This window comes from Schistocerca cancellata, chromosome 6 (genome assembly GCF_023864275.1).
Source record: "Schistocerca cancellata isolate TAMUIC-IGC-003103 chromosome 6, iqSchCanc2.1, whole genome shotgun sequence".
Taxonomy (NCBI): Eukaryota; Metazoa; Arthropoda; class Insecta; order Orthoptera; family Acrididae; genus Schistocerca; species Schistocerca cancellata.
Genome location: NC_064631.1, coordinates 641,667,858 through 641,695,201, shown reverse-complemented (window position 1 = coordinate 641,695,201; position 27,344 = coordinate 641,667,858). Strand labels below are relative to the sequence as shown.

Genomic DNA, 27,344 nt, shown 5'->3' with positions numbered 1-27,344 from the left:
GTGAATGACATAGATGCTAAATGGGATGATTACATTACATATACTGATGGAATACCAATATATGTAATGGCCCTGACAGGATTGAATACAAGTTGAATTTGAGGCATATAAACATGAAGTGTTGAGACAATACTTTGTATGAATATGTATGTATGTACGTAAGCATATATGTATGTAAAAATTTAAAAAAATATTGTGTTCAAAAATGATTTCTTTTTTCTGGCACCTACATCATCATCAATACAAAATTATCACAGAGGTTGAAAATACAGGACTCAGTGTATTACCAGTGAGCACGGAGTAGCATACCCCCATACTCCGCTCTGTGCATACTGGTAATATGCCACATCCTGTACTCGTCCATTGTAGTACTCGGGGTCACAGCGCAAAGTTATAACACCTGATGATCGGTGTAAAAAGAACCTTACAACTGTAGCAGTACTTTCATCTCTGTTATAATGCTCAGTTGCGGATGTTCCTCCGACAGAATTGTTTGTAACAAAAGTATAGGCTTAGTGGGGTATTTCATAAAATGAAGCATAAAAGTATCATGAAACAAATAGAGTTATTTTAATTATCCATTTTTCATATTTATAACATACACAAAATTTTGTTGGAAGAGTAAAGCATTTTTTTACTGCTTTCAACAGCATTGTGAAACAACTAACAATTTTTTACTGTTATCCATTTTACATATTTACAGTATATACAATAATTTTGGAAGGAAAAAACATTTTTTATTTCAAATTGTTTCGTATTTACGATATATACAAAGTTTTTTGGATGTACAAAGAAATTTTTTACAATATGTATGCAGAGATATATACAAAAACTTATTACTAATAGAGGCAGAAGAGAAGTGAATTTTCAGCATATATTTATTACAGCAGCAGTAGCAGATAATAAAGGAAAACCACACACACAGAAACAGGCAGATATTTTATACAACAGCACACACAAGTATTTACACATTCACACATGCATATATAAACAAATACCTATGACAAGTGATTCATACTATTATCCCACTTACACTCATGCATATAAAAACAACAAACCACCACCCACCTTGTCCATACATGTACACATGCATTCAGTCACATTAATGTGAATAGTATGAAATAGGATCATCCCCCTTTGACCATCACATATGAATTGCTTGCTATCATGACTTGACAATCTTACTTTCAATCGTGGTACAGTGTGTACCTCATGCTCTCATGACCGAAAGACTACTTGGTGCACCATCTGTGGAGGCTTAGATGGAGCACCTCTGATACCTTCCAACAGGCTTATCTGGCAGTCCTTGATTGCCTCTGGGTGGTGCCAATACATGTACAATATGTGTACATCTCAGATCAGAGCCCCATAAACTCTACAATCTGTGAGCCATTCACCTCATCTTTCATCAGAACAAAATCTTATTGTTTTGTGGTGTTATTAAGGATTATTGGTTGCATATCCACAGATGTGTTGACTTCCTTGGAATGGCACCTAATTACTTCATATGGATTGCAGCCATGCACCCACCTGATGAAACTATCTGTATCCATATAAAGTAACTCTGGATTGGGAAAGTGCTGCTTCATGAACTTTTAATGAAAGCAGTACATGTGCAGTTTTGAGAGTTCCAGCATGCACATACCGGCATAGACGGGCTTTGTAAACTGCACTGAAACCTTAGCCATTTTCAGAGTGACTAATCTGTTACTGAATATTGTGGCCCACATAAAATTTGGCCTGGATATATTATCTTGTGTGCCATAATGCCCATCCAACTGTAAAGTAAATTGACATCAAGCTCTTATATTTTCCATAGTTTTCCCAAAAATTGCATTGTCCATTAAAAAATCTTTTTTCAAAATCACAAGTTGCAAGAGCCCTCTTTCCAGTATTTAAATCAATAAACTCCCTTAACCTGAGAATCTGGTTGGAGATGATGCAGATGGTTCTAACCAGTTTCAGTCCCAATCTGAGACACTTCTGGAGGTTGTGATAGTGAATTATGTATCTCTGCTTGTTAGCCAGAGTAGTCGTCAGCCTGGGAATGGAACCATTACACAGGGTTAGGTGCTCTTGATATATTGGCAAATCGCTGTGCACATCGTGCAAATCGCTGGGATATATGAGGTCTGCCTCCACGACATATCCTATGTCAGAGTCAAGCCTTTTCTTCTAATCTTATGATTTCATTATCATCAGATATCCATTGGAATCCTCCACTCAGCAGGGATTGCTGCATGGTATGCCCATATAATTTATTTACCTCCAAGTAGAGGACATAATTCAAATCATCATTAGATGGCCTGTACTCTTCCTTACTCATTGACTGGTTAGTCATCTCACCATACCTGTGCATGCACTGAAGAAGTCCACCACAAATCCTGCATTCAAAAAACAGTAGCATGTCACCAATGGTCAAAAAACTGCTGACACACTTATATCATAACACTGTGTCCCAAAAAAGCACCAGCACAGTCTGATAAAAGGCAGCATCCAGAGAGTGCGTTTTCACGCATACTTTCCAGAACTTCTTAAAAATGTCTGCAAGCAGTTATACATCGGTGTTCATATATAATCTTGCATACTCCCTTAAACTAGGGATTTCTCCAGCCAAACATTCACAATTTGCTCATATTCTGCATCTGTTATCACATTGGCTGTGAGCCTATTAGAGAATGCAGCTATGTTGGGTAATGTATTTTCATTGACTCTCTCCCCAAATCCAGGTATTTGTGTGGAAAGACCCCCTTCTTCATCACTAGCTGTAACTTTGCATTATCGGAATATGTGGCTCTGGTGATAAGGATAACATCTTGACACTTCATTTTAGCAACTTCCTGAATGGATGCTGGCATGAAACAAAGAAAATTCAGGAAATGGAGCATTATTCTTGGTGTGATTCCCTTTTAAACTGAGATGTGCTTCTCATTGGTGTCAGTGGTGACACTGATTTGTACCACCTATCAACCCAAAATCACCCAAGTGCTTTACAAGAAACTGAGCATCATACCCTATCAAATTATGAAAGAAAATGGTTGTGTCTCATGGTGACTGGTACTTCAAGTTGCATGCATTGTGAGCTGCACTATGGGATGGCAGTGGTCTCCATTAGGAGTTTCTGCATCTTTATCCAGTGGTAGCCATAGATATGGCAGTCAGTGTCTTTCTTGAACAATTCCTCATTCTCCTCTGATAGAGCCATGGGAATGTTGTTGCTATAATAGTGATCAACCTCCCATGCAAATTTTTTGAAGCTCAGTGAACAGCCATATTGTAAGAGTATTACCTACATATGATCTGAAATAAGTGAGATTTGAATTGTAGGTGCACACAACTTGGAATGCAGCTACATATGGTATGTGTTGTTCTGTATAGTTAGTATGGAAAGCAGGGATCCAACTACTTTACGCTTGACTACTTTGTTGTTCTGTACAATGTGCTAATGGTCATCTTCATCCTCTTCTGGTTTTTTCAGCTCCCAGTGTGTGCCAATGAATCGAATAATCAGGGTTCTGTCTCCCAAATTTTAGAATGTCCTGGAGTTTTAGTGGAATGAGATGCCTTGGAAATTACAATGCCTGCAGATATCAAATGTTTTATATCTATCTGTACAACCTGCATTTTCAGAATTATTTCTGTCACTAGCCAGAACCAACCATGCAAAGCAATATACACCCCATCATCACGATTATGGAAATTGAAGCATGCATGTTCAGCAGCAATATCTTCCAAAAGAGGGATGTAACAGGACCCTCCCAATAAATGGACGAAAGCCATGTGAGTAAAATTCGAGGTGGAGTACACAGTTGAGCACCTTGTCAGGCACCCTTCCTGCATCTTAGAAAAATAGCTCAGTATGATGCTTTCAGTAAAAGTTCCAAACCACTCTGCAGCCAACTGATTCCACAATATCACGCCAATAATCCCCAAATGTAGACAATGCTCCTCTCTTTAACATCACCATACTCTTTTTCTTTTAGAGGGTGCTCCAGTTTGCAGTATAGAACTTCTTTGCACTTAATGGTAGGATATTGGGGATCGTTAATGTATCTGAGGAACTCCCTTTCCAAATATGCTTGATAAGCATTGAGGAAAGTGGCACAATCTTGGTAACCCACATTCGAATTATCAATTCAAGCTAGTTCAATGCTGACCCCAAATGTCAGTAGTCGAATGTGGCTGCAGGACATTGTTGTAGTTGTGGTCTTCAGTCCTGAGACTGGTTTGATGCAGCTCTCCAGGTTACCCTATCCTGTGCAAGCTTCTTCATCTCCCAGTACTTACTGCAACCCACATCCTTCTGAATCTGCTTAGTGTATTCATCTCTTGGTCTCCCTCTATGATTTTTACCCTCCACACTGCCCTCCAATGCTAAATTTGTGATCTCTTGATGCCTCAGAACATGTCCTAACAACCGGTCCCTTCTTTTTGTCAAGTTGTGCCACATACTCCTCTTCTCCCAAATTCTATTCAATACTTCATCATTAGTTATGTGATCTACCCATCTAATCTTCAGCATTCTTCTGTAGCACCACATTTCGAAAGCTTCTATTCTCTTCTTGTCGAAACTATTTATCGTCCATGTTTCACTTCCATACATGGCTACACTCCATACAAATACTTTCAGAAACGACTTCCTGACACTTAAATCTATACTCGATGTTAACAAATTTCTCTTCTTCAGAAACGCTTTCCTTGCCATTGCCAGTCTACATTTTATATCTTCTCTACTTTGACCATCATCAGTTATTTTGCTCCCCAAATAGCAAAACTCCTTTACTACTTTAAGTGTCTCATTTCCTAATCTAATTCCCTCAGCATCACCCGACTTAATTCAACTACATTCCATTATCCTCGTGTTGCTTTTGTTGATGTTCATCTTATATCCTCCTTTCGAGACACTGTTGATTCCATTCAACTGCTCTTCCAAGTCCTTTGCTATCTCTGATAGAATTACAATGTCATCGGCGAACCTCAAACTTTTTTTTTCTTCTCCATGGATTTTAATACCTACTCCAAACTTTTCTTTTGTTTCCTTTACTGCTTGCTCAATATACAGATTGAATAACATCGGGGAGAGGCTACAACCCTGTCTCACTCCCTTCCCCACCACTGCTTCCCATTCATGTCCCTCGACTGTTATAATTGTCATCTGGTTTCTGTACAAATTGTAAATAGCCTTTTGCTCCCTGTATTTTACCCCTGCCACCTTCAGAATTTGAAAGAGAGTATTCCAGTCAACAGTGTCAAAAGCTTTCTTTAAGTCTACAAATGCTAGAAATGTAGGTTTGCCTTTCCTTAATCTTTCTTCTAAGATGAGTTGTAGGGTCAGTATTGCCTCACATGTCCCAACATTTCTATGGAATCCAAACTGATCTTCCCCGAGGTCAGCTTCTACTAGTTTTTCCATTCATCTGTAAAGAATTCGCATTAGTATTTTGCAGCTGTGAGTTATTAAACTGATAGTTCGGTAATTTTCACATCTGTCAACACCTACTTTCTTTGGGATTGGAATTATTATATTCTTTTTGAAGTCTGAGGGTATTTCGCCTGTCTCATACATCTTGCTCACCAGATGGTAGAGTTTTGTCAGGACTGGCTCTCCCAAGGCCGTCAGTAGTTCTAATGGAATGTTGTCTACTCCCGGGGCCTTGTTTCAACTCAGGTCTTTCAGCGCTCTGTCAAACTCTTCATGCAGTATTGTATCTCCCATTTGATCTACATCCTCTTCCATTTCCATAATATTGTCCTCAAGTACATCGCCCTTGTATAGACCCTCTATATACTCCTACCACCTTTATGCTTTCCCTTCTTTGCTTAGAACTGGGTTTCCATATGAGCTCTTGATATTCGTACAAGTGGTTTTCTTTTCTCCAAAGGTCTCTTTAATTTTCCTGTAGGCAGTATCTATCTTACCCTAGTGAAATAAGCCTCTACATCCTTAGATCTGTCCTCTAGCCATCCCTGCGTAGCAATTTTGCACTTCCTGTCGATCTCGTTTTTGAGTCATCTGTATTCCTTTTTGCCTGCTTCATTTACTGCATTTTTTATATTTTCTCCTTTCGTCAATTATGTTCAATATTTCTTCTGTTACCCAATGAGTTCTACTAGCCCTCGTCTTTTTACCTACTTGATCCTCTGCTGCCTTCACTACTTCATCCCTCAGAGCTACCCATTCTTCTTCCACTGTACTTCTTTCCCCCCATTCCTATCAATTGTTCCCTTATGCTCTCCCTGAAACTCTGTACAACCTCTGGTTCTTTCAGTTTATCCAGGTCCCATCTCAAATTCCCACCTTTTTGCAGTTTCTTCAGTTTTAATCTACAGTTCATAACCAATAGATTGTGGTCAGAGTCCACATCTGCCCCTGGAAATGTCTTACAATTTGAAACGTGGTTCCTAAATCTCTGTCTTACCATTATGTAATCTATCTGATACCTTCTAGTATCTCCAGGATTCTTCCATGTATACAACCTTCTTCTATGATTCTTGAACCAAGTGTTAGCTATGATTAAGTTATGCTCTGTGCAAAACTCTACCAGGTGGCTTCCTCTTTCATTTCTTAGCCCCAATCCATATTCACCTACTATATTTCCTTCTCTCCCTTTTCTTACTCTCGAATTCCAGTCACCCATGACTATTAAATTTTCGTCTCCCTTCACTACCTGAATAATTTCTTTTATCTCATCATACATTTCTTCAATTTCTTTATCATCTGCAGAGCTAGTTGGCATATAAACTTGTACTACTGTAGTAGCTCTGGGCTTCGTGTCTATCTTGGCCACAATAATGCGTTCACTATGCTGTTTGTAGTAGCTTACCTGCACTCCTATTTTTTATTCATGATTAAACCTACTCCTGCATTACCCCTATTTGATTTTGTGTTTATAACCCTGTATTCACCTGACCAAAAGTCTTGTTCCTCCTGCCACCGAACTTCACTAATTCCCACTATATCTAACTTTAACCTATCCATTTCCCTTTTTAAATTTTCTAATCTACCTGCCTGGTTAAGGGATGTGACATTCCACACTCCGATTCGTAGAACGCCAGTTTTCTTTTTTCTGATAACGATGTCCTCTTGAGTAGTCCCCGCCCGAAGATCCGAATGGGGGACTATTTTACCTCTGGAATATTTTACCCAAGAGGACGCCATCATCATTTATCCGTACAGTAAAGCTGCATGTCCTCGGGAAAAATTACGGCCGTAGTTTCCCCTTGCTTTCAGCCATTCGCAGTACCAGCACAGCAAGGCTGTTAGGACATATTTAAGTCAAATGCGACGTGTCACCCACTGTTACCAATTTTTAGTGTGCAGCATTGAACCATGCTACAAAGTTGCTGTTGCCCAGAAAATGTGTTGCATGGTGTTGTATGCTGCAAGTTGCCTGTGTTTGTAGCATGCGCCTCAGTCAATTCCACTGAAGCAACATCAGAAGAGTGCATGATGTATCGCAAATGGTAGCAGATACTGTGTTCTTGGTCGTAACCTTGAGTAACAGAAGAAAAAGAAGATAGCCAAGATGGTGGAGAAGAGAATTGTTTGTAGATGGTCAAGAATCTTGCAACAAATATTTCAGGAATCTAACAAGTGATGATGAAACTTTGTTTAAAAATTTACTCAAATGAGTTTAGAAGATTTTAGTACCTGCTGCATAAAATCGCACCACTTATAAAAAAATCAAACATCAACTTTCGTGAGGCAATACCCGCTGATGTCAGACTATTAGTGACTTTGAGATATTTAGCTATAGGTGATAGCTATCCTTCACTGATGTACATGTTCTGGATTTCAGAACCATGTATTTCAAGAATTAGTCCACAAATATGCCCAGCTATAATACATGTTCTACATGATTTTGTACAGGTAAGCAAGAAAATAGTGTCATAACAAACTTATGCTTGTGTGTAGTACACTTTGGATATAGAAACATCTTGAAGAAATAAAATATTCTGTTTGAAATGTCGTACTGTTTTATATTTTCAAAATTTTATTCAAATTACATTGTAGTATATTTTCATTTAAGTTCACGATGCTGCTAGGTCAAACCAAAAAAGTCAGTCAGTGTTCGTAAATCAGAATCCTCTTGATGTTGTTCTGTCATGGTAGCAGAGGTTTCAGAGTGAATCAATGAAGGACTGTGTACTTCCAATACATTACCATGAATGAGTACTACTGCAGGACTATTGGGAGGATTTTCTTCATCGTATCTACCCATAGCAGCATGGAATAACACATTATTTATGTGCTGTTTCACTAGCATTTGTGCCCTACGTGACAAACGCCATACCTTGTTTGCATCATGCTCATATAGGTTGAAAACTCCTCTCTCGCAGCTGCTGCTTTTAAGTTAGCACGTGCTTCTTCCTCGTGTTCTGATGGAGATTTAGACCTCAAATTCCTCCTTACTCTCTTCTGGAGGGAAAGAAACAATTTACCTCCACATCTAGGCCCTTCTTTCTCAGCTTCATGATTAGAAGATGCATATGATAGAGCTACTGTGTCATCATTACTTAATGTGCTCAGAGTATTGGGAGCGCTTGACGTAGCATCTTCACTCTGTAAAACCAAATAGATAAAAAAGTAAATTAATTTCTTCTTTGCCTGTTGCTGTCACTATTTCTTAAAACAAAAATGGTTCAAATGGCTCTAAGTACTATGCGACCAAACTGCTTAGGTCATCCTCGCCAAGACCTAGAACCAAGGCAGGATTCGAACTTGTGACCGAAGCAGCTCCGTGGCCGCTTTTGACTGCAGCACCGCAAGCCCCACAGCCGGCATACTTTAAACATAATTACAACAATAATAATAATAATAATATTGTTGTTATTGTGCTCATCAATCTGAAGACTAACTAGTAATACACTGAAACTGGAAAACGCAAAGCACACGCCACTTAGTATGTGTATGGAGCTATGCATTTCTCACGTATTACTAATACTGTAATGGTATTTATGGTCATGCAGACTGTGATGGCAAAAATGGAATTGTCCTGGAATTACCCACACTGTATCGGGGCTTGTGATGAAAAACACATAGTGATTCAAAACCCAAAGAATAGTAGCAGCATGTTTTTCAATTATAAAGGGACTTTTAGTATTGTTCTGATGGCCATTGTTGATGTTCACTATTCTTTTTTGTACGCTAATGTAGGGCATCAAGGCCGTATTTCATACAGGGGAGTATTTCGAGAGACTTCGTTCTACAAAAGAATGGCGAAAAATGAGTTGCCCCTACTGCCTCCGGAACCTCTTTCAGAAAACAACAATATAGTGGTACCATAGGTATTAGTGGCTGATGATGCATTTCCACTACAGAAACACACTATGAAACCCTTTTTAGGCCACCACGAAAGAGGTTCTTGCAGAAGACAGTACAACTACAGACACTCACGCGCTCGCAGAGTAGTGGAGAACAGTTTTGGGTTGTTGGCATTAGTGTTTCGTGTACTTAGAAAACCACTGCTGTCTGTGGAAAATGCAGAAATTGTTACAACAAAATGAGTTTACCTTCACAACTTCTTGATAAAAATCTCCACTTCAGAACCACTGTATTCGCCACAAGGAACATTTGACATTGACCCAAATGATGGAAATGTTGTTTGTGGATCATGGAGGTCCGTAATTCAGAATGACTGTGGCATGGAGAATTTTGCAGCCAAACACCGGAGATCAGCATTAAAAGCAAGAGAAGTACTGGATCAGTTTATGATTTACTTTGCGTCAAATGAAGGATGTGTCCCTTGGCAAGATCACTCCTGACATGTGCAAACCAAGAGGAAATACCAATTGTTATAATGCAAGGAAATGGAAACTTTGAACCGAACTACACACACTTTTGTGTGTGTAATCTGTGAAGAAAAAACACCCTTTTTGTGGTTTCCGGAGACTGACGTAGCAGGCTCTAACAAAAAGTGCATTAAATTTGGTGATTTTTTAAAAGTATTGTACCTCTTTGAATGTTGGTAATATGAACCTAATACTATATTTAAATTTAAATGATTACATTTTTCCTCTTTTTGCTGTTTATTGCCTACTGTTTCTGCCAATGTGTGCCTTTTTGTTGGCTAATGAACTTGCTTTATTCTGAATAATGTAATCACAATTAACAAAATGTAGTACACACTTCACTGCACTTGGGAGAATATTAATTTTGTGGCTCGAGATGACTAAAGGAGTCAGCTAAATAAAACCTGGGGAGCACACTATTGACACAAAGACATGAACTATAATTTTGTAACTACAGCAAAGTTGACATGTTTATCCTGAAATATAACATACAATATCATAAAAGAGAAGTAGTAGTAGATTGTCGAATGAAACCTTACAATAAATAAAATCATTGATGATTACATACCAGTAGTGAAATATGCTTGAGAATTACAACCAAAAACGTTGTCTTACAAGACATTGAGTATTTAAGTCAGTATTAAATCTGCAGGCACAGGGAGAGCTACAAACACACCCACTATGATTGAATCATCGTAGGTTCACTATTATGAACTTACCTTAGTCATCCCCTTTACTTGTGGTTGAAATGGTTCTCCTTGGTTCGTCAACATCTTGAAGGAAACTCAAAAGCTCATGTGCAAACCATTTTACTCCTTTTTTAGGTGATGAACCACTTATCTTCGTGATTTTCAGTTTTTTTACATTCACGATGGAATGATGTTCATACATTTTTTATTTTCTTCTTTGCTTCCACAACACTACAGTCATATTTTTTGGCGAGCTGCTCCAGTTTATCGTACCTTAGTTTATTGTTTTTGTAATTACTACTTCAGATGACCCACAACTCACGCACATTGTGATAATCTTCAATAAACTATGTCAGAAGCAACAAGCCAAACGGATCTACAGACTGTTGGATAGCTGGCGACAGGGGGCAACACGTCGTTTCTTGTCGATAGGTGACGCAACAAGCTGCCTGGTGTAACATATGACAATGCCGCGTGCGGCATGTTGCCATGTGTTGCCTTGGTCAAATTGATCCTTGTAGCATGCGTCATAACCACATGCCACATGTTGCGCATATGTTGCCTTGGTGGAATTGCACCTTAACAGTATAGGCAGGGGTGCTGCTGCTGCAGCTGCTCCTGCTGCCATTATTGGTAGGCTTGACATAGAATCACAGTGATGTCATTTGTAAATCATGAGATGGGGCAGGACATGGAGGTCGTGGCCCATACTACTCTTTCTCTCATGGGGTATTTTTAGTAATACTGCTTACCCATAACAATTTGTGATAGGTCCCAGTGTGTTGGTACTCGCTTCTCTTGCTTGGTACTACTCCTACTGTCATTACTTACTAGCCACGGAGATAAAGCGGGTTCATTTTTCGGAAGAAGAAGTAGTAGTTTGCATATTAAACGACTGGTATCTGTTATTACACTGCATGCAGAGATGCTCGAAATGGAGTATGTTGGCTGCAAGCAGCTGCTGATCCCCTAAATTTTGAATGACATTTTGCAGAGACCTCTAAAATCATTTCTTCAGTATTCAAATACGAACATATACATAATGTGTTTTTAAGATAAACTTACCTGACAAACAAAACTGTAGAAAAAAATAAGGTTGAGAGTAAATAAGGTTGTGAGTGTCTAAATAAATACATGACCTTTTTAAAAAGGGTCTTGGTCTTATTTATTGCTCAACCATTGTAATAATATTTGCACATTAACTGAAGCATCTATGAAACTGTGTTTTTCTTCATTTCCACCACCATACACTAGCTTGAGATGTCGAATTGATGAAGAGTTGAAAAATTCCAAATTACAGGCAGCAGCATTCTTGAAAATTTCACACATCCAGGCCACCTTCTAAGGGCCTTTAATATACATGATGCTGTCTCTGTAATCAAAGTTTCAGGCTGATGTCGGCACTTTTCTGTTTCAACCAAGCTTTTGCTATGATGGAATTAAGTCAACCCCCACTACAGCCATCTGAGGCTTGGCACATTTTATTGTTCCGAACAATTTGGGAAAAGATCATACTTGAATGCACTCCTGCTTCTCATGCATCAGAACTTTCTTCATATCCTCCAAGAAGCCCATAAGCATTTTGAGTGGGATGCATGCACTAAAGCAGTTGTTGATCAATCCATCTATGAATCATCCTGCATTCAGCAGCCCATTCAAGTCAGGCTTTGATGAAGAGACGTATATTTTAAGGATCCAAGTAATACAAACATTCCTGGTGCACTCAATTTCTACTCCATTGAGGTTGTAATGTATCTCCTGAAAAAAGGGTAGGCAAACACATTTTTTGTAAGCTGTGATGATGTCGTAGGTGTTCCATCCTTCAAAAATCTGCTATCAGGTTTGGGAAACTGTTTCTTGGAACTGTTAAATTTGCACTCGATTTCAACTCCATTGAGTTTGTAAAGTATCTCCAGAAAAAGGTAGACAAATGCATTTTGTGTAACTATGATGATGATGTAGGTGTTCCATACTTCTTCAAAAATCTTCCATCGGGTATAGAAAACTGTTTCTTATAGGGAACTGTGTAGTGCCTCGAGAATTTCGGTGTAGTTTCTAGAGATACTCACCTTTCCACCATCTTGAACACCCAATATTTTAAGTATGAGGGTGAGAGAGTGGAGATGTGTCTACCTCGCTGCCGGTTTCTGTGTGTGCAGGATGGGTGTGTATCAGGAGAATATGGCAATAGTGATGGTCAATCAGCGCCTGAGAAGCTGTATGTCCAGTACAACAAGCGAGCATGCTCTATTCCTTGACGGTGTAACGACTGTATTATTGTGAACAAATGAATTATGTATTGAACTAAAGACTTTGACATTTGACTTTTCGGTGTTGGACTTTCTAGAAGCAAGAACTGCTTTTATAGTGGTTATTAAACCAAACACATTATAATTGTATCTGTTAGTTTCTAATGGTCCAAGATTGGGTTGACTCGCAAGAGTTGAATGCATGTGTGAAATTTATGAAGTTGTTTTATTGTGGAGATGAAAATATAACAGAGTTGAACAAAAGTATCCTGAGAGAACAGAATCATTTCCAGAGTAGAAAAGAAGTCTATTTTGAAATTCCCTTAACCAGATAGAGCAGTGGTCGTCAAACTGCAGCCCAGATCATGTTTTCGTGTGGCCCGCAACCCTCCTTGGCTTCGCACGGGTAGCATTAGTTATCTACTTGTCTGGCATAGTTGTGTTTTGTTTACAGAAACTGCATAGAATTGTGATTAAAGTCAGGAAAGTAATTAGGTAACTGAAAACCATCCATCACTTTCATTTAACACACCACTTGCCAGTGTTCTGCAGTGCTAAAGACGTGAGCGGCCTGCTAGCCAACAACGTGATCCGTGCATCAAATGCGCTGCATGCCCACAGCCGCTCGTTTGTCGGTGGCGGGCTTGTCCCGCAGCCGCCTAATTGTTAGCTTTGTCGTGTCAGCTGTGAACTAAGTTTCAGTGCCCCTGAGTGTTCATCGTGTATTGAGTGTATTTGTGCTCATATTTGGTGATATAATTATTAGTGGAATAAATAATATCTGACATACCCTCAAGAACAGTGACTAAGAGGAAAATATGTGAAGAGAAAAGAAGTTTCCACGAAATATGGGAAGAAGAGTTTTGTTTTATAAGTGGACACAAAGAAGGTACTGCTACTTGTTTAATATGCCAAGATATGATTGTGGGACTGAAGAGATACAATTTATTTCGCCACTACACAAGTAATCACAATTCTTTTACATTAGCTTTTCCTTTGACTTCAAATGAAAGAAAGGTAAAAATTGCTCACCTAAAATCTACCAGTCGTCGTCAACAAAACGTTACATTAGCAGCAGTTGGGCAAAGTGAGGCTGTCACAAAAGCATCATACCAAGTATGAAATATTCTGGCAAAAATGTGAAAGCTTTCTTTGATGCTGAATTAGTGAAGCAATGTAAGATCACTGTTTCTAAAACTTTGTTTCAAAATTTCTCCAACAGTAAACAAATATCAGCTGAAATAAATAAGTTCACACTTTCAGAATCTATCTGTCGACATTGTATAGAAGATATTTCAAAATATATGTTTGAGACAGTAATTAATAAAGTCAAACTACGCAAATACTTCAGTCTTGCATGTGATTCCAGTACAGATTTAACTTCGATGGCTCAGTTTTCATTATTTGTGCGTTACTGCCTAAATGATGGGGTAATAGAGGAAGATTTTTTAGCAATTATAACCATGAAAGGTCCACAAAAGAATGTGATTTTGTGGATGCAATTCTGGAATTTGTACAAAAAAAAGTGACTTATCTATGAGCAAATTAACATCAGTATGTACGTATGGTTGTCTGTCAAAAACGGGCATCAACAATGGTTTGATAGCACTGATTAAGAAGGAATGGAATTTGCCAAATTTACTCTGCAGTCACTGCTTACTGCATCAAGAAAGTTTGGCATGTCAAATTTCAAATACCAAATTGAAGAATGTTATGCGAACAGTTATAAGTGTTATAAATTTCATTCGTGCCCGTGAACTTAATCACTGAAAATTTAAAGAACTTCTGCAGGAATTGCAAGCTTGTTACAGTGATGTTCTCATACATACTGCTGTCAGATGGCTGAACAAAGGAAAAGTGCTGGAACAATTTGTCAATTTCAAATCTGAAATTATTTTATTCTTACAATGAAGTGGCAAAAATTATCCTGAATTTGATGATGATGAATGGTGAATACTTACAGCTTTGTTGGCCGATATTACACAAAAATTCAACACACTTAACTTGGAATTACAAGGATCAAACAAGATAATTGGGCAAATGACTAACAAAATATTTGCATTTGAAGCCAAACTGCAATTATATGTAAGTGAACTGTCTAATTTTCCAACTGTTGTTAAGCTCTGATCAGGCTCAACTATCGCTGAAACTATTTACTAAAACACAAAAGAATATTTGGAAGCCTATTTTGAAGAAATAAAAAACAGATATGCAGATGTTAGAAATTTTCAAAGCTGTTTCATTCTTGTAGAAAACCCTTGGCATGTTGGACATGATGATCCCAAATTATTCTGCCAATTTGGATTTCCTAAAACTAATTTGCTTAATGAAATAATCAAACTTCAACATGACACACAGCTTAAAGCTCTGTTTATAGAACATCATGAAACACAACAGTACACTGAATTTTGGGAATGTGTGCCTAACAATTATAAAAATTTATGAGACTGTGCACAGTTAATTTTAACACTATTTCCTTCAACTTACCTTTGTGAAGCTTCATTTTCAAAACTGAAGTACCTGAAAAATAAATATCGTAATTGGTAGTCTAGTCATTTAGAAGACGCAATGAGGATTGCATGCAGCGCAAACGACGCAGACATAGCCAAAAAAGTTCAACATCACAAGTCACGTTAGTGAAAAATTATATATTTGTATTTACATTTGTTTTGTAATTCATCATCATCATCATCATCATCATCATCATCATCATCATGTTTTGTAATTTTAATGAAACCAGATTCAATAAGAGACCTGTAGCTTTCTTATATAGCCTGTTGAATGTACAGTGCATCCGTCCTTTTCTTATTTTTTACATTTCTTATCTATTTCTACATTTTTTGAAAGTTTGAGATTAATGCAATTATAATAAAATTTTTGTGGCCATTTGAATAATGTAATATAATATTTTAATAATACATCTATCTCATCTTGCATGAAAGTACTTTAAAATAAATTTCAGGAACAAGATACACTGATCACAGATTTGTTTTTGGTAGTGGCTCAAAATTACTAATGCCTCCCTTCCTTCCCTTCACCCTTCATATACTCCTGCCTAGTTACATGAATATTGTAAGATATGCAAGTCATGTGAATTTTATTTTCACAGACATAATAACAGATCAGGAATTCAGGAAGGCTGTGAGGGACACAAGTGTATTCAGGGGATTCTATGATGACACTGATCATTATTTAATCTGCAGTGAAATTGGGATTGTGAGGCCGAAAGTGCAGGAGGTTAGGTCCATATGTAGGAGGATAAGAGTGGAGAAACTTCAGGATAAGGAAATCAGGCACAAGTACATAACAGCGATCTCAGAAAGGTACCAGTTAGTTGAATGTAGTCAGTTACAGTCATTCAGTTACAGTCATTGGAAAAGGAATGGACAAGGTACAGGGACACAGTACTAGAAGCGGCTAAAGAATGTCTTGGAACAGTAGTGTGTAAAAGTAGGATGAAGCAAACAGCTTGGTGGAATGATACAGTCAAGGCAGCCTGTAAAAGGAAAAAGAAGGCGTATCAAAAATGGCTACATACTAGAACTCAGGTAGACAGAGAAAGTTATGTTGAAGAAAGAAACAAAGCCAAACAGATAATTGCAGCATCCAAGAAGAAATCGTGGGAAGACTTTGGAAACAGGTTGGAGACTATGGGTCAAGCTGCTGGAAAACCATTCTGGAGTGTAATTAGCAGTCTTCGAAAGGGAGGTAAGAAGGAAATGACAAGTATTTTGGACAGGTCAGAAAAACTGCTGGTGAATCCTGTGGATGCCTTGGGCAGATGGAGGGAATATTTTGAAGAGTTGCTCAATGTAGGTGAAAATGCAATCAGTAATGTTTCAGGTTTCGAGGTAGAATGGGATAGGAATGATGATGGAAATAGGATCACATTTGAGGAAGTGGAAGAAATGGTCAATAGATTGCAGTGCAATAAAGCGGCTGGGGTGGATGAAATTAAGTCGGAACTCATCAAATACAGTGGAATGTCAGGTCTTAAATGGCTACACAGGATAATTGAAATGGCCTGGGAGTCGGGGCAGGTTCCATCAGACTGGACAAAAGCAGTAATCACACCAATCTTTAAACATGGAAACAGAAAAGATTGTAACAACTACAGAGGTATCTCTTTAATCAGCATTGTGGGTAAAATCTTTTCAGGTATTGTTGAAAGGAAAGTGCGAGTATTAGTTGCGGACCAATTGGATGAAAATCAGTGTGGGTTTAGGCCTCTTAGAGGTTGTCAGGACCAGATCCTTAGCTTACGGCAAATAATGGAGAAGTGTTATGAGTGGAACAGGGAATTGTATCTATGCTTTATAGATCTACAAAAGGCATATGACCGGGTTCCTAGGAGGAAGTTATTGTCTGTTCTACAAGATTATGGAATAGGAGGCAAACTTTTGCAAGCAATTAAAGGTCTTTACATGGATAGTCAGGCAGCAGTTAGAGTTGACGGTAAATTGAGTTCATGGTTCAGAGTAGTTTCGGGGGTAAGACAAGGCTGCAACCTGTCTCCACTGTTGTTCATATTATTTATGGATCATATGTTGAAAACAATAGACTGGCTGGGTGAGATTAAGATATGTGAACACAAAATAAGCAGTCTTGCATATGCGGATGACTTAGTTGTGATGGCAGATTCGATTGAAAGTTTGCAAAGTAATATTTCAGAGCTAGATCAGAAATGTAAGGACTATGGTGTGAAGATTAGCATCTCCAAAACGAAAGTAATGTCAGTGGGAAAGAAATATAAACGTATTGAGTGCCAAATAGGAGGAACAAAGTTAGAACAGGTGGACGGTTTCAAGTACTTAGGATGCATATTCTCACAGGATGGCAACATAGTGAAAGAACTGGAAGCGAGGTGTAGCAAAGCTAATGCAGTGAGCACTCAGCTACGATCTACTCTCTTCTGCAAGAAGGAAGTCAGTACCAAGACTAAGTTATCTGTGCACCGTTCAATCTTTCGCCCAACTTTGTTGTATGGGAGCGAAAGCTGGGTGGATTCAGGTTACCTTATCAACAAGGTTGAGGTTACGGATATGAAAGTAGCTAGGATGATTGCAGGTACTAGTAGATGGGAACAATGGCAGGAGGGTGTCCACAATGAGGAAATCAAAGAAAAACTGGGAATGAACTCTATAGATGTAGCAGTCAGGGCGAACAGGCTTAGATGGTGGGGTCATGTTACACGCATGGGAGAAGCAAGGTTACCCAAGAGACTCATGGATTCAGCAGTAGAGGGTAGGAGGAGTCAGGGCAGACCGAGGAGAAGGTACCTGGATTCGGTTAAGAATGATTTTGAAGTAATAGGTTTAACATCAGAAGAGACACCAATGTTAGCACTGAATAGGGGATCATGGAGGAACTGTATAAGGGGGGCTATGCTCCAGACTGAACGCTGAAAGGCATAATCAGTCTTAAATGATGATGATGATGAGACGTAATTAAACTGGAATGAATTAGTCAGATGCACTGTATGCTTTTTTCCAGTTTATTGAAATTTGATCAGCAGCATTTTATGCAGTTTTCAACACTGGTAAACATGGTGACAGTCATTCTGCGAATGGCAAATGTTGTCATTGACTCATGCTACCACAACGATTATTCCAGTCGGTCTCAACACTGACTCTTGTGAAGACTGACTAAAAATTTTTTTTACAATCAAAAACAGTCTTGATCACAATTTATGTATTCTGGTGACCGGAGTAGTGATTTACCACCAGAAGGAGGTTCTTACTCACTGGTCTGAAGATGACCACAGCAGTGATCAAAACCTGTCACTGGAATAAATAAATTGTGATCAAGACTGTTTTCGATAGTAAATATTTGTAACAACATTAATCACTGTTCACTCCCACAATGTATTCAAAAGTAAAAAATGTAATTGTTGACAATGTGACACAACTACTCGTATGTCTCCTACGATTATATCTCTCATAATCTAATAGTTGTCAAACCGGTGGACGGGTATCTAAAAATCTTTTTCCCTGTATTGCAGAATTTCAGTGTCATAAACATGGCTTATTGTTGAAACTTCCTGGCAGATTAAAACTGTATGCCAGACTGAGACTTGAACTCAGGACCTTTGCCTTTCATGGGCAAGTGCTCTGCCAACTGAGCTACTGAAGCACGACTCACGCCCCGCCTTCACAGTTTTAATTCCGCCAGTACCTCGTCTCCTACATTCCAAGCTTCACAGAAGCTCTCCTGTGAACCTTGCAGACACTAGACAACACACAGCAATACAACATGCACAAGGATTCACACTGCACTGATCACAAAATGAGGAAGACACACAGTTCTATGGTAGAATGTGGTACTAAGACAACTGACTTGTCCTATGCACGAAGCGGGAATGGCCACTTGGGTACCACGCCTTCCGAAATTCATCCCTTAGATCTTCCTCATGCTCTAAACGTAAATCTTAGAAAGTATTTTATCTTTTCCTAAGGCCCAGTTATGCTAAATATTCTAGGAACTTGAAAGGGGCATTTACCTGCTTGTATTAACATTGTTTGGGCCACATCAGTGAGCCTTGTCCTACATGCACCTGTTGTTCAATTTACATTTGAAAACAGGCCTCTTTAGCGGATCATAAACAGAAAACACTTTCATGCTAGAAGAAGGTGGCATTTTCCACTTTTGCTTTGTTAATTTTATTTGTTCACAGCTAGTTTCAGCTTTCTAGGTCACTGTCAGTGAATTTCTGGTTCTGCAAGAGAAGACCATGCCTGAAATATTGAAATGTGAGCCTCTTTAAATTTGTGTTTTCTATTCGTTTTGGTTCACAAATACTGTCTTGTCAGTTTGACAGCCTGACATTTACAAAGGTCTAATTTGTGAAATTTACAGTGTGCCATAGCACATTAGCAAATGATAGCAGGCTGCCACTGACAATTTCATTCACAATTTGCTCCCTGTAATCAAACTACAGACTTAGATCTAGAAAAAAGGAACTTAGGAGTTCAGGATTGTGTTGGTTAATATTTGGACCCAACTGGTCATTGGCAATTTTCCTGAGGTTGTGCCAACAGATAACAGACTGTATATCACACTAAAAACCGATACTATGTGGTATGTAAAATGTGTACATGAATCACAGTATTTTTTTACAAATTTTTAAGTATGAGATTGTCTCGTGTTGCAATGTGTGATGATATATCCTGTGGCAATTATTACTGGAAGAGTTTTTACCACCACCTGTTTTGATTAAACAGGCTTCAGGAAGATATGGACCCATCAGAAATGATGACTCTGAAGGTGAATTTGCTTTACTGTTATTACAGCTATCTTTGGGTCTCCAGGTGTCATCACATTTTAAGTAAAGTCCTTACGATGCCGATTGACCCAGTGTCGAGGCATACTTATTTAAATGATTATGTGGCATCTGTGGTCTATATTTTTCATCATACAAATCCACTAACCAACAAATGCAATCACATAAGAGCCCACAAGAGGGTTTGCACATCACAAAGATTCATCCTCAAAGAATTGCAGCTAGATGTTGCAACAAAATTCTTTGTTCAATGAATTATGACTATGGTATATGGCTAGATGAAGAAGATGTGGACATATCGGATGTTCCTAACATTATTCAAACTGAGAATGAAGTGACTACTGTGCAGACATAAATAATGTAAAAGAATGGGTTCAAATTCCATAGACACAAAATGATTAAATTTGATATCATTCATTTGTTTAGTTATGTTTCATAAATTTTCCAAAATGTTTGATTTATTGTTGTTTTTTAAGGAAAATATTTTATGTAGACATATATAAATAATTTTGGCAGTGCTGTTTCAATTTAATAATTTTTAAATTTAAAATGCAAAATATGTGACTTCACATCAGGGGAGTGGGTCACACAGATGCAGCTGCTTTTATGCTAAAGGCATTACTATTAAACTATCTCAATCATTTTTTTGATAGGGAGGAGCTCAGATTCCTTGGGCACCTGGGAGATGTAAATGGGATAATACCAGATCCAGAACGAATCAGAGTTGTAAAAGAATGCCCAGAACCAAAGAACACCAAATAGCTAAAGACTTTTCTAGGGTTAGCAGGATTTTATCAGCAATATATTTAGGCTCAACCAATGAAAAAAAACCTGGCACTGTTAAACTTGTTGAAGCAAAGATCAAAATGGATTTGGGGAAGCAGAGAGTCTAATGGTTTTAATAAAATTAAAAGTAGCAATGGTAGAAACACCAATTTTAAAACATCGACAAATGGATCTACTCTTTAACTTAAGTACTGATGCTTCTGAGTACGGGATATCATGTAAGTTGTTTCAGGGTAAATGGGATACGAGTTAGGGAGAGCACAATATGCTAGCATTTGCAAGTCAATCTTTAAGTACGCATGAGTTAAATTATACAGAAACAGCTATTGTATGGAGCTTTAAGAAATTTTAAACTTTAATTTGGGGACCAAAGGTAATTGTATATATCGATCACCAAGCCTCAGCATTCCTTATGGAAAGTCACCTGTTGCATAGTAGACTTATATGATGGGTACTTTTTTATCCAAGAATACCAGATTGATTGATATTAGATATATAAAGGGTTTCACAAAATATAGTACCTGATGTATTAACGTGTTTACCATTAGGAATGAATGGGACCCTGACACGCGACGGAGGACAGTCTTCATGATGATCGGTTTCAGTGCCGGTGGTATCAACCGGCGATTTGTGGCGGTTGGCGCGATTCAAGCGATCCTTCGCCCGTTGTGAAGTGGCCGGAGCATTGTGCGCGACGGGAGGCCGGGACGAGCGGCGTATCCGATGCAGTTCTCCCCGAAGGGCAGCGGTACAAGAGTCGGAGGGTCGCGAAGGCTGCTCCGCGAGCCTCTCCATAGTGAACTCGGGTCCGCCTGACATGGCCAGGGGCCCGGCACAAGAGGACTAGGACAGAACTTACCTTTAATGTAAACTTTCTCACGTTAAGCTATATGAATAATGAAGTACAGAACTTAGCCTCATGTATTAAATGAGACATAATTAATGATCCACATTTTGGTGATAAATGGACAACATTGAACCAGGGAAGAACAACAGACAACACTGTGTCAGACTGGACTATCCAAAAGAATGTGTGATTTTGGAGAGTCAAGAAAGTTAGACTAAGATGGAGATTGCGTGTACCACAAACAGTGGAGTTTGGTTTAATTAATTTTATTCACAGTCGGTATGGACATTTTGGTGTATGCAAATGTATAAAACACATTGTTAAATTTCACTACTTTAAAAACACAGGTCAAAAAGTATCATCAATAATAAGATCTTGTAAAGTATGTCAAAGGATGAAAGACAATAATCAGGTAGGGTTGTATAAGTTGTACCCAAGAGATTGCACCACCACACAGCAGCGGGTTTTTTTGGTTAACTACCCACCAGTAGGTGAGGAGTGACTTACATATTTGTACTAGTGGAGTGTTAGTGTGTTGGTTCAAGTACCTTAAGCTCTATCCAATCAAACACACTAACACTGAAACAGTAATTAGGTATTTAAAGAAATTTTTCAATTGTACAGGAAAACCTCATAGGATATTGATAGGCAATGGACCAGAGTTTACCAGTCAAGCATTTAAAGAATTTTTAGGATGGGAAAACGTTAAACACATTGCTATTTCAAAATACCACCCGCAAAGTAGCCATTGTGAATGAATAATGAAGGAAACTGCTCAACCTTATAGAACCAATTGTTTGAAGTAATACACAGGTTATGCACAACTGATTTCAGAGTTTCAAATGATTATTAACGAACTGCCACATCTAATTACAGGCCTATCACCCATAGAAATAATGGACAAACAGTTTACAGGAGCACATTCATTAAAATTCTTTAGTTGGTCAAAGCACAGAATCTTGCCAATAGAAGAAATACAACAACAAATAACAAAAAACCAAATAGACAATGTGGAAGTTGGGTCTGACAGTGCAGTGAGCAAGTGCAAGTACCACAGTTTAATACTGGAGACCTAGTGTTAATCAATGATCATCACGTGAGCCCAAATATTAAGAAAGAGAACAGAAAATTTTTCATAAGTATGTAGGATCATACAGAGTTGAGGGAGCTTCCCATACAAAAGCATTATTTCAAGTAGAGCCAACTACAGGAAAAGAAAAAGGACTATGCAAAATAGAGACAATAAAGAGATTTAAACAGTAGAGTATCTGACTGGAAACCAAGTAAAACATTGTTTTTTACTCTGAACAATGTGAATTAGATATTTTTTAACCTTTATATTCAGTGATTGTATTGTGGATGGGTTTGTGTTCAATTTATAAGAGAAGTGTGGAATTTGCAGACATTACAAGTCTCTCTCTCTCTCTCTCACTCACTCACTCACTCACACACATGCACACACAGTTCTGTTGTTTAGCAGCAGGGTGTTGGACTCACATTTCTGGGCTTGTTTGGATGAAGTTGGGACATTACCATTCTGTAGGGCAAGTCGGCCACTCTGGATCCTCCAGCAACCCAATGAAGAACCAGACAGGGAGGGTGTCCTGTAGTAGAGGGGTGGGAAGGGATTCTGTCTTTGGGGTCTATCTTCTTTTGTTCTTCGGGTCCAACATTCTGATTCTATTTTTTCACTTTCTTACTTCTCAACTTTGAGAACCAACTCTGAATTCCCTCTTTTCGTACTCTTATTTCTCTATAGTTGAGACCCTTCCATGTTTTCCATGTCAGTAGTGACATTTGTCATTACTGCAATGATAAACTAAAAGAAAAACTGAAAGTGAAAGCAAAGCTATCATGTCGATTTATGTAACACTAGTATAATAATTAAAGTTGAATGTGTCCTCATGACATTTTTTCTCTTAGTGGAGTGATATGTAGTGATACATCCCATTCCTAGAAACAGATGTATCACATCGTTAAATACATATTTCAGAGAAAAGATGTTTGTGTCTGAGAGTAGTCAATAATTGGTGAGCACCCTACTATTGGGAAGTGTTTTAAATGATAGGTGTTGATACCAGAGCTAACAATCCAGTGAACTGTATGGAAGTGGCTAGCAATCAGATTACCCTACCTGCTAAGCTGGAGATATGAGTTCCATGCAGCAGGCAGTGCAAAAGAAAGAGCTCCATGAAATCTAAGAATGCGAAATGTCAAAGGTAATAAATGTCTTGTAATTGTTAGTTATCAGCTTGAATATCAGTTCTGTTATGTACATGGTACAGAGAGGCAGTGTACGAGTTAGTAACTGTAATCATTTATCATATAAATGAGTTGTAATTTTGAAGACAATATAAGAAGTTGAATTGAATCTCAATTCTTATTTATGTGGTGGAATGGGTGAGGATGAGAAGTTAATTTTCAGCAGCTTTATCTGCAGCCTGTAAGGAGGCAAAGAATGAGCCAAGTTGAGGAAGAAGGCACACGGATTCAGGGCACAGACTAGATGGACTGTGATTACTTAACAGCAACTGAATATTCAGTAAGCAACATTCATTGTATATAAAAAGAGTGTCCGGTTGGCAACTTATTTAAGCATTTGGTGCATGAGGTGAAGTATAACAAACTACCATGCAGCCAAAGCCCATCTGAAACACTTAAAGATCAAAGGTGTGTAGTAACCAACACAAAGTTTTTGAAAGGAAATAAATTGTATGCAGAGGTTAAAATTAATGTAAACTGAAGAGGGATGACTGTGGCACATTAGCACATGCCGTATATCGGAAACCAACGCACACAAATCTATACCTTCATGCCAGTAGCTGCCATCAACCTTCTCAGACCATGGGTGTCCTTACGACCTTAGTGCATCGGGTGCACTGTATATCTGATGAAGACAATTTACAAGGAGAGCTAACATACCTCAAGAGCATTCTTAAATCGAATGGATATTCTCCACAACAAATTTGTAGAGCATTCGATGCAAAACCTAAAAAGCAGGTATGTGATGGGGAAGAAGATAGTAATTTCTTCAGATCTAGGGTGTTTCTGCCCTATGTGGGTGCTCTTTCTTCAAAGATAGGCTGTATTCTTGAGAAACACAGTGTTAAGGTGATCTTCCGGCCCCCCACAAAGATTGCGGCTTTACTCCGCTCTGTGATGGACGATTTACTGCTTTGTAAGGTGGGTGTGTACCACATTCCTTGCGGAAATTGTGATCAGTCATACATAGGTCAAACAACACGCACCGTTCATGAGAGGTGTGTGGAGCACCGAAGATACACATGCTTATTACAACCAGACAAGTCAGCTGTGGCCGAACATTGTATTGATATGGGTCATTCCATGAATTACAGTGATGTGAAGACTTTAACATCCACCTCTTCTTTTTGGGAATCTGTATTCAAGGAAGCTATAGAAATTCGATTAGCCAACAATTTAATATACAGAGATAATGGTTTTAATTTGGACAAAGCATGGAATCCGGCTCTTGGAGTAATTAAATTGCAGAGAAGTTGTCCTCGTGTCACCACCGCCAATCAAACATCGATAAGTAAATCAAATGTCCGTACACCTTCGCCACAGGTGGCGCATGTGTAAGCGTATGTCTCTGCCAATGACCAGCATCTGTGACCCACATGTGCAGTACCGCCGCGGTGGAGCATATAAGGCCGCGCTTGGCACTCTAACCTGTGCAAGCTTCTCCATCTCCCAGTTTAAATTACAGCCTACATCCTTCTGAATCTGCTTAGTGTATTCATTTCTTGGTCTCCCTCTATGATTTTTACCCTCCACGCTGCCCTCCAATACTAAATTGGTGATCCCTTGATGCCTCAGAACATGTCCTACCAACCGATCCCTTCTTCTAGTCAAGTTGTGCCACAAATTCCTCTTCTCCCCAATTCTATTCAGTACCTCCTCATTAGTTATGTGATCTACCCATCTAATATTCAGCATCCTTCTGTAGCTTCTATTCTCTTCTTGTCCAAACCATTTATCATCCATGTTTCACTTCCATACATGACTACACTCCATACAAATACTTTCAGAAACAACTTCCTTACACTTAAATCTATACTAGATGTTTACAAATTGTTAACAAATTTCTCTTCTTCAGAAACACTTTTCTTGCCATTGCCAGTCTACATTTTATATCCTCTCTACTTCGACCATCATCAGTTATTTTGCTCCCCAAATAGCAAAACTCCTTTACTACTTCAAGTGTCTCATTTCCTAATCTAATTCCCTCAGCATCACCCAACTTAATTTGACTGCATTCCATTATCCTCATTTTGCTTTCTTTGATGTTCATCTTGTATCCTCCTTTCAAGACACTGTCGATTCCGTTCAACTGCTCTTCCAAGTCCTTTGCTGTCTCTGACAGAATTACAATGTCATTGGCGAACCTCAAAGTTTTTATTTCTTCTCCATGGATTTTAATACCTACTCTGAATTTTTCTTTTGTTTCCTTTACTACTTGCTCAACATACAGATTGAATAACATCGGGGAGAGGTTACAACCTTGTCTCACTCCCTTCCCAACCACTGCTTCCCTTTCATGCCCTCAACTCTTATTACTGCCATCTGGTTTCTGTACGAATTGTAAATAGCCTTTTGCTCCCTGTAGTTTACCCCTGCCACCTTCAGAATTTTGAAGAGAGTATCCCAGTCAACATTGTCAAAAGCTTTCTCTAAGTCTACAAATGCTAGAAATGTAGGTTTGCCTTTTCTTACTCTAGGTTCTAAGATAAGTCATAAGGTCAGTATTGCCTCACATGTTCCAGTATTTCTACGGAATCCAAACTGATCTTCCCCGAGGTCGGCTTCTACCAGTTTTTCCATTCGTCTGTAAAGAATTTGTGTTAGTATTTTGCAGCTGTGTCTTATTAAACTGATAGTTTGGTAATTTTCACATCTGTCAACACCTGCTTTCTTTGGGATTGGAATTATTATATTCTTCTTGAAGTCTGAGGATATTTCGCCTGTCTCATACATTTTGCTCACCAGATAGTAGGGTTTTGTCAGGACTGGCTCTCCCAAGGCTGTCAGTAGTTCTAATGGAAAGTTGTCTACTCTTGGGGCCTTGGTTTGACTTAGGTCTTTCAGTGCTCTGTCAAACTCTTAACGCAGTGTCATATCTCCCATTTGATCTTCATCTACATGCTCTTCCATTTCCATAATATTGTCCTCAAGTACATCGCCCTTGTATAGACCCTCTATATACTCCTACCACCTTTCTGCTTTCCCTTCTTTGCTTAGAACTGGGTTTCCATATGAGCTCTTGACATTCATACAAGTTGATCTCTTTTCTCCAAAGGTCTGTTTAATTTTCCTGTAGGCAGTATCTATCTTACCCCTAGTGAGATAAGCCTCTACATCCTTACATTTGTCCTCTAGCCACACCAGCTTAGCCATTTTGCACTTCCTGTCTCTCTCATTTTTGAGACATTTGTATTCCTTTTTGCCTGCTTCATTTACTGCATTTTTATATTTTCCCCTTTCGTCACCGGCTGGGGTGGCCGAGCGGTTCTAAGCGCTACAGTCTGGAACCACGCGACCGCTACGGTCGCAGGTTCGAATCCTGCCTCGGGCATGGATGTGTGTGATGTCCTTAGGTTAGTTAGGTTTAATTAGTTCTAAGTTCTAGGGTACTGATGACCTCAGAAGTTAAGTCCCATAGTGCTCAGAGCCATTTGAACCAT

The 27,344-nt window shown here is 38.7% G+C and overlaps 1 protein-coding gene across 2 annotated transcripts in view; it reads right to left on the bottom strand.

The window, feature by feature from the left end:
* Positions 1-7,954: 7,954 nt before the first annotated feature.
* LOC126191525 (synaptic vesicle glycoprotein 2C-like) overlaps positions 7,955-27,344 on the bottom strand; it is a 242,118-nt gene continuing 222,728 nt past the window's right edge. The window contains exons 11-12 of one of the 2 annotated variants that reach the window (XR_007538365.1): positions 15,218-15,250; positions 7,955-8,563 (exon numbers count right to left, since the gene is read on the bottom strand). The gene's annotated coding sequence lies outside the window, so the exon portion shown is untranslated. The remainder of the gene's footprint in view (positions 8,564-15,217; positions 15,251-27,344) is intronic. The other variant, XR_007538364.1, reaches the window with a different exon arrangement.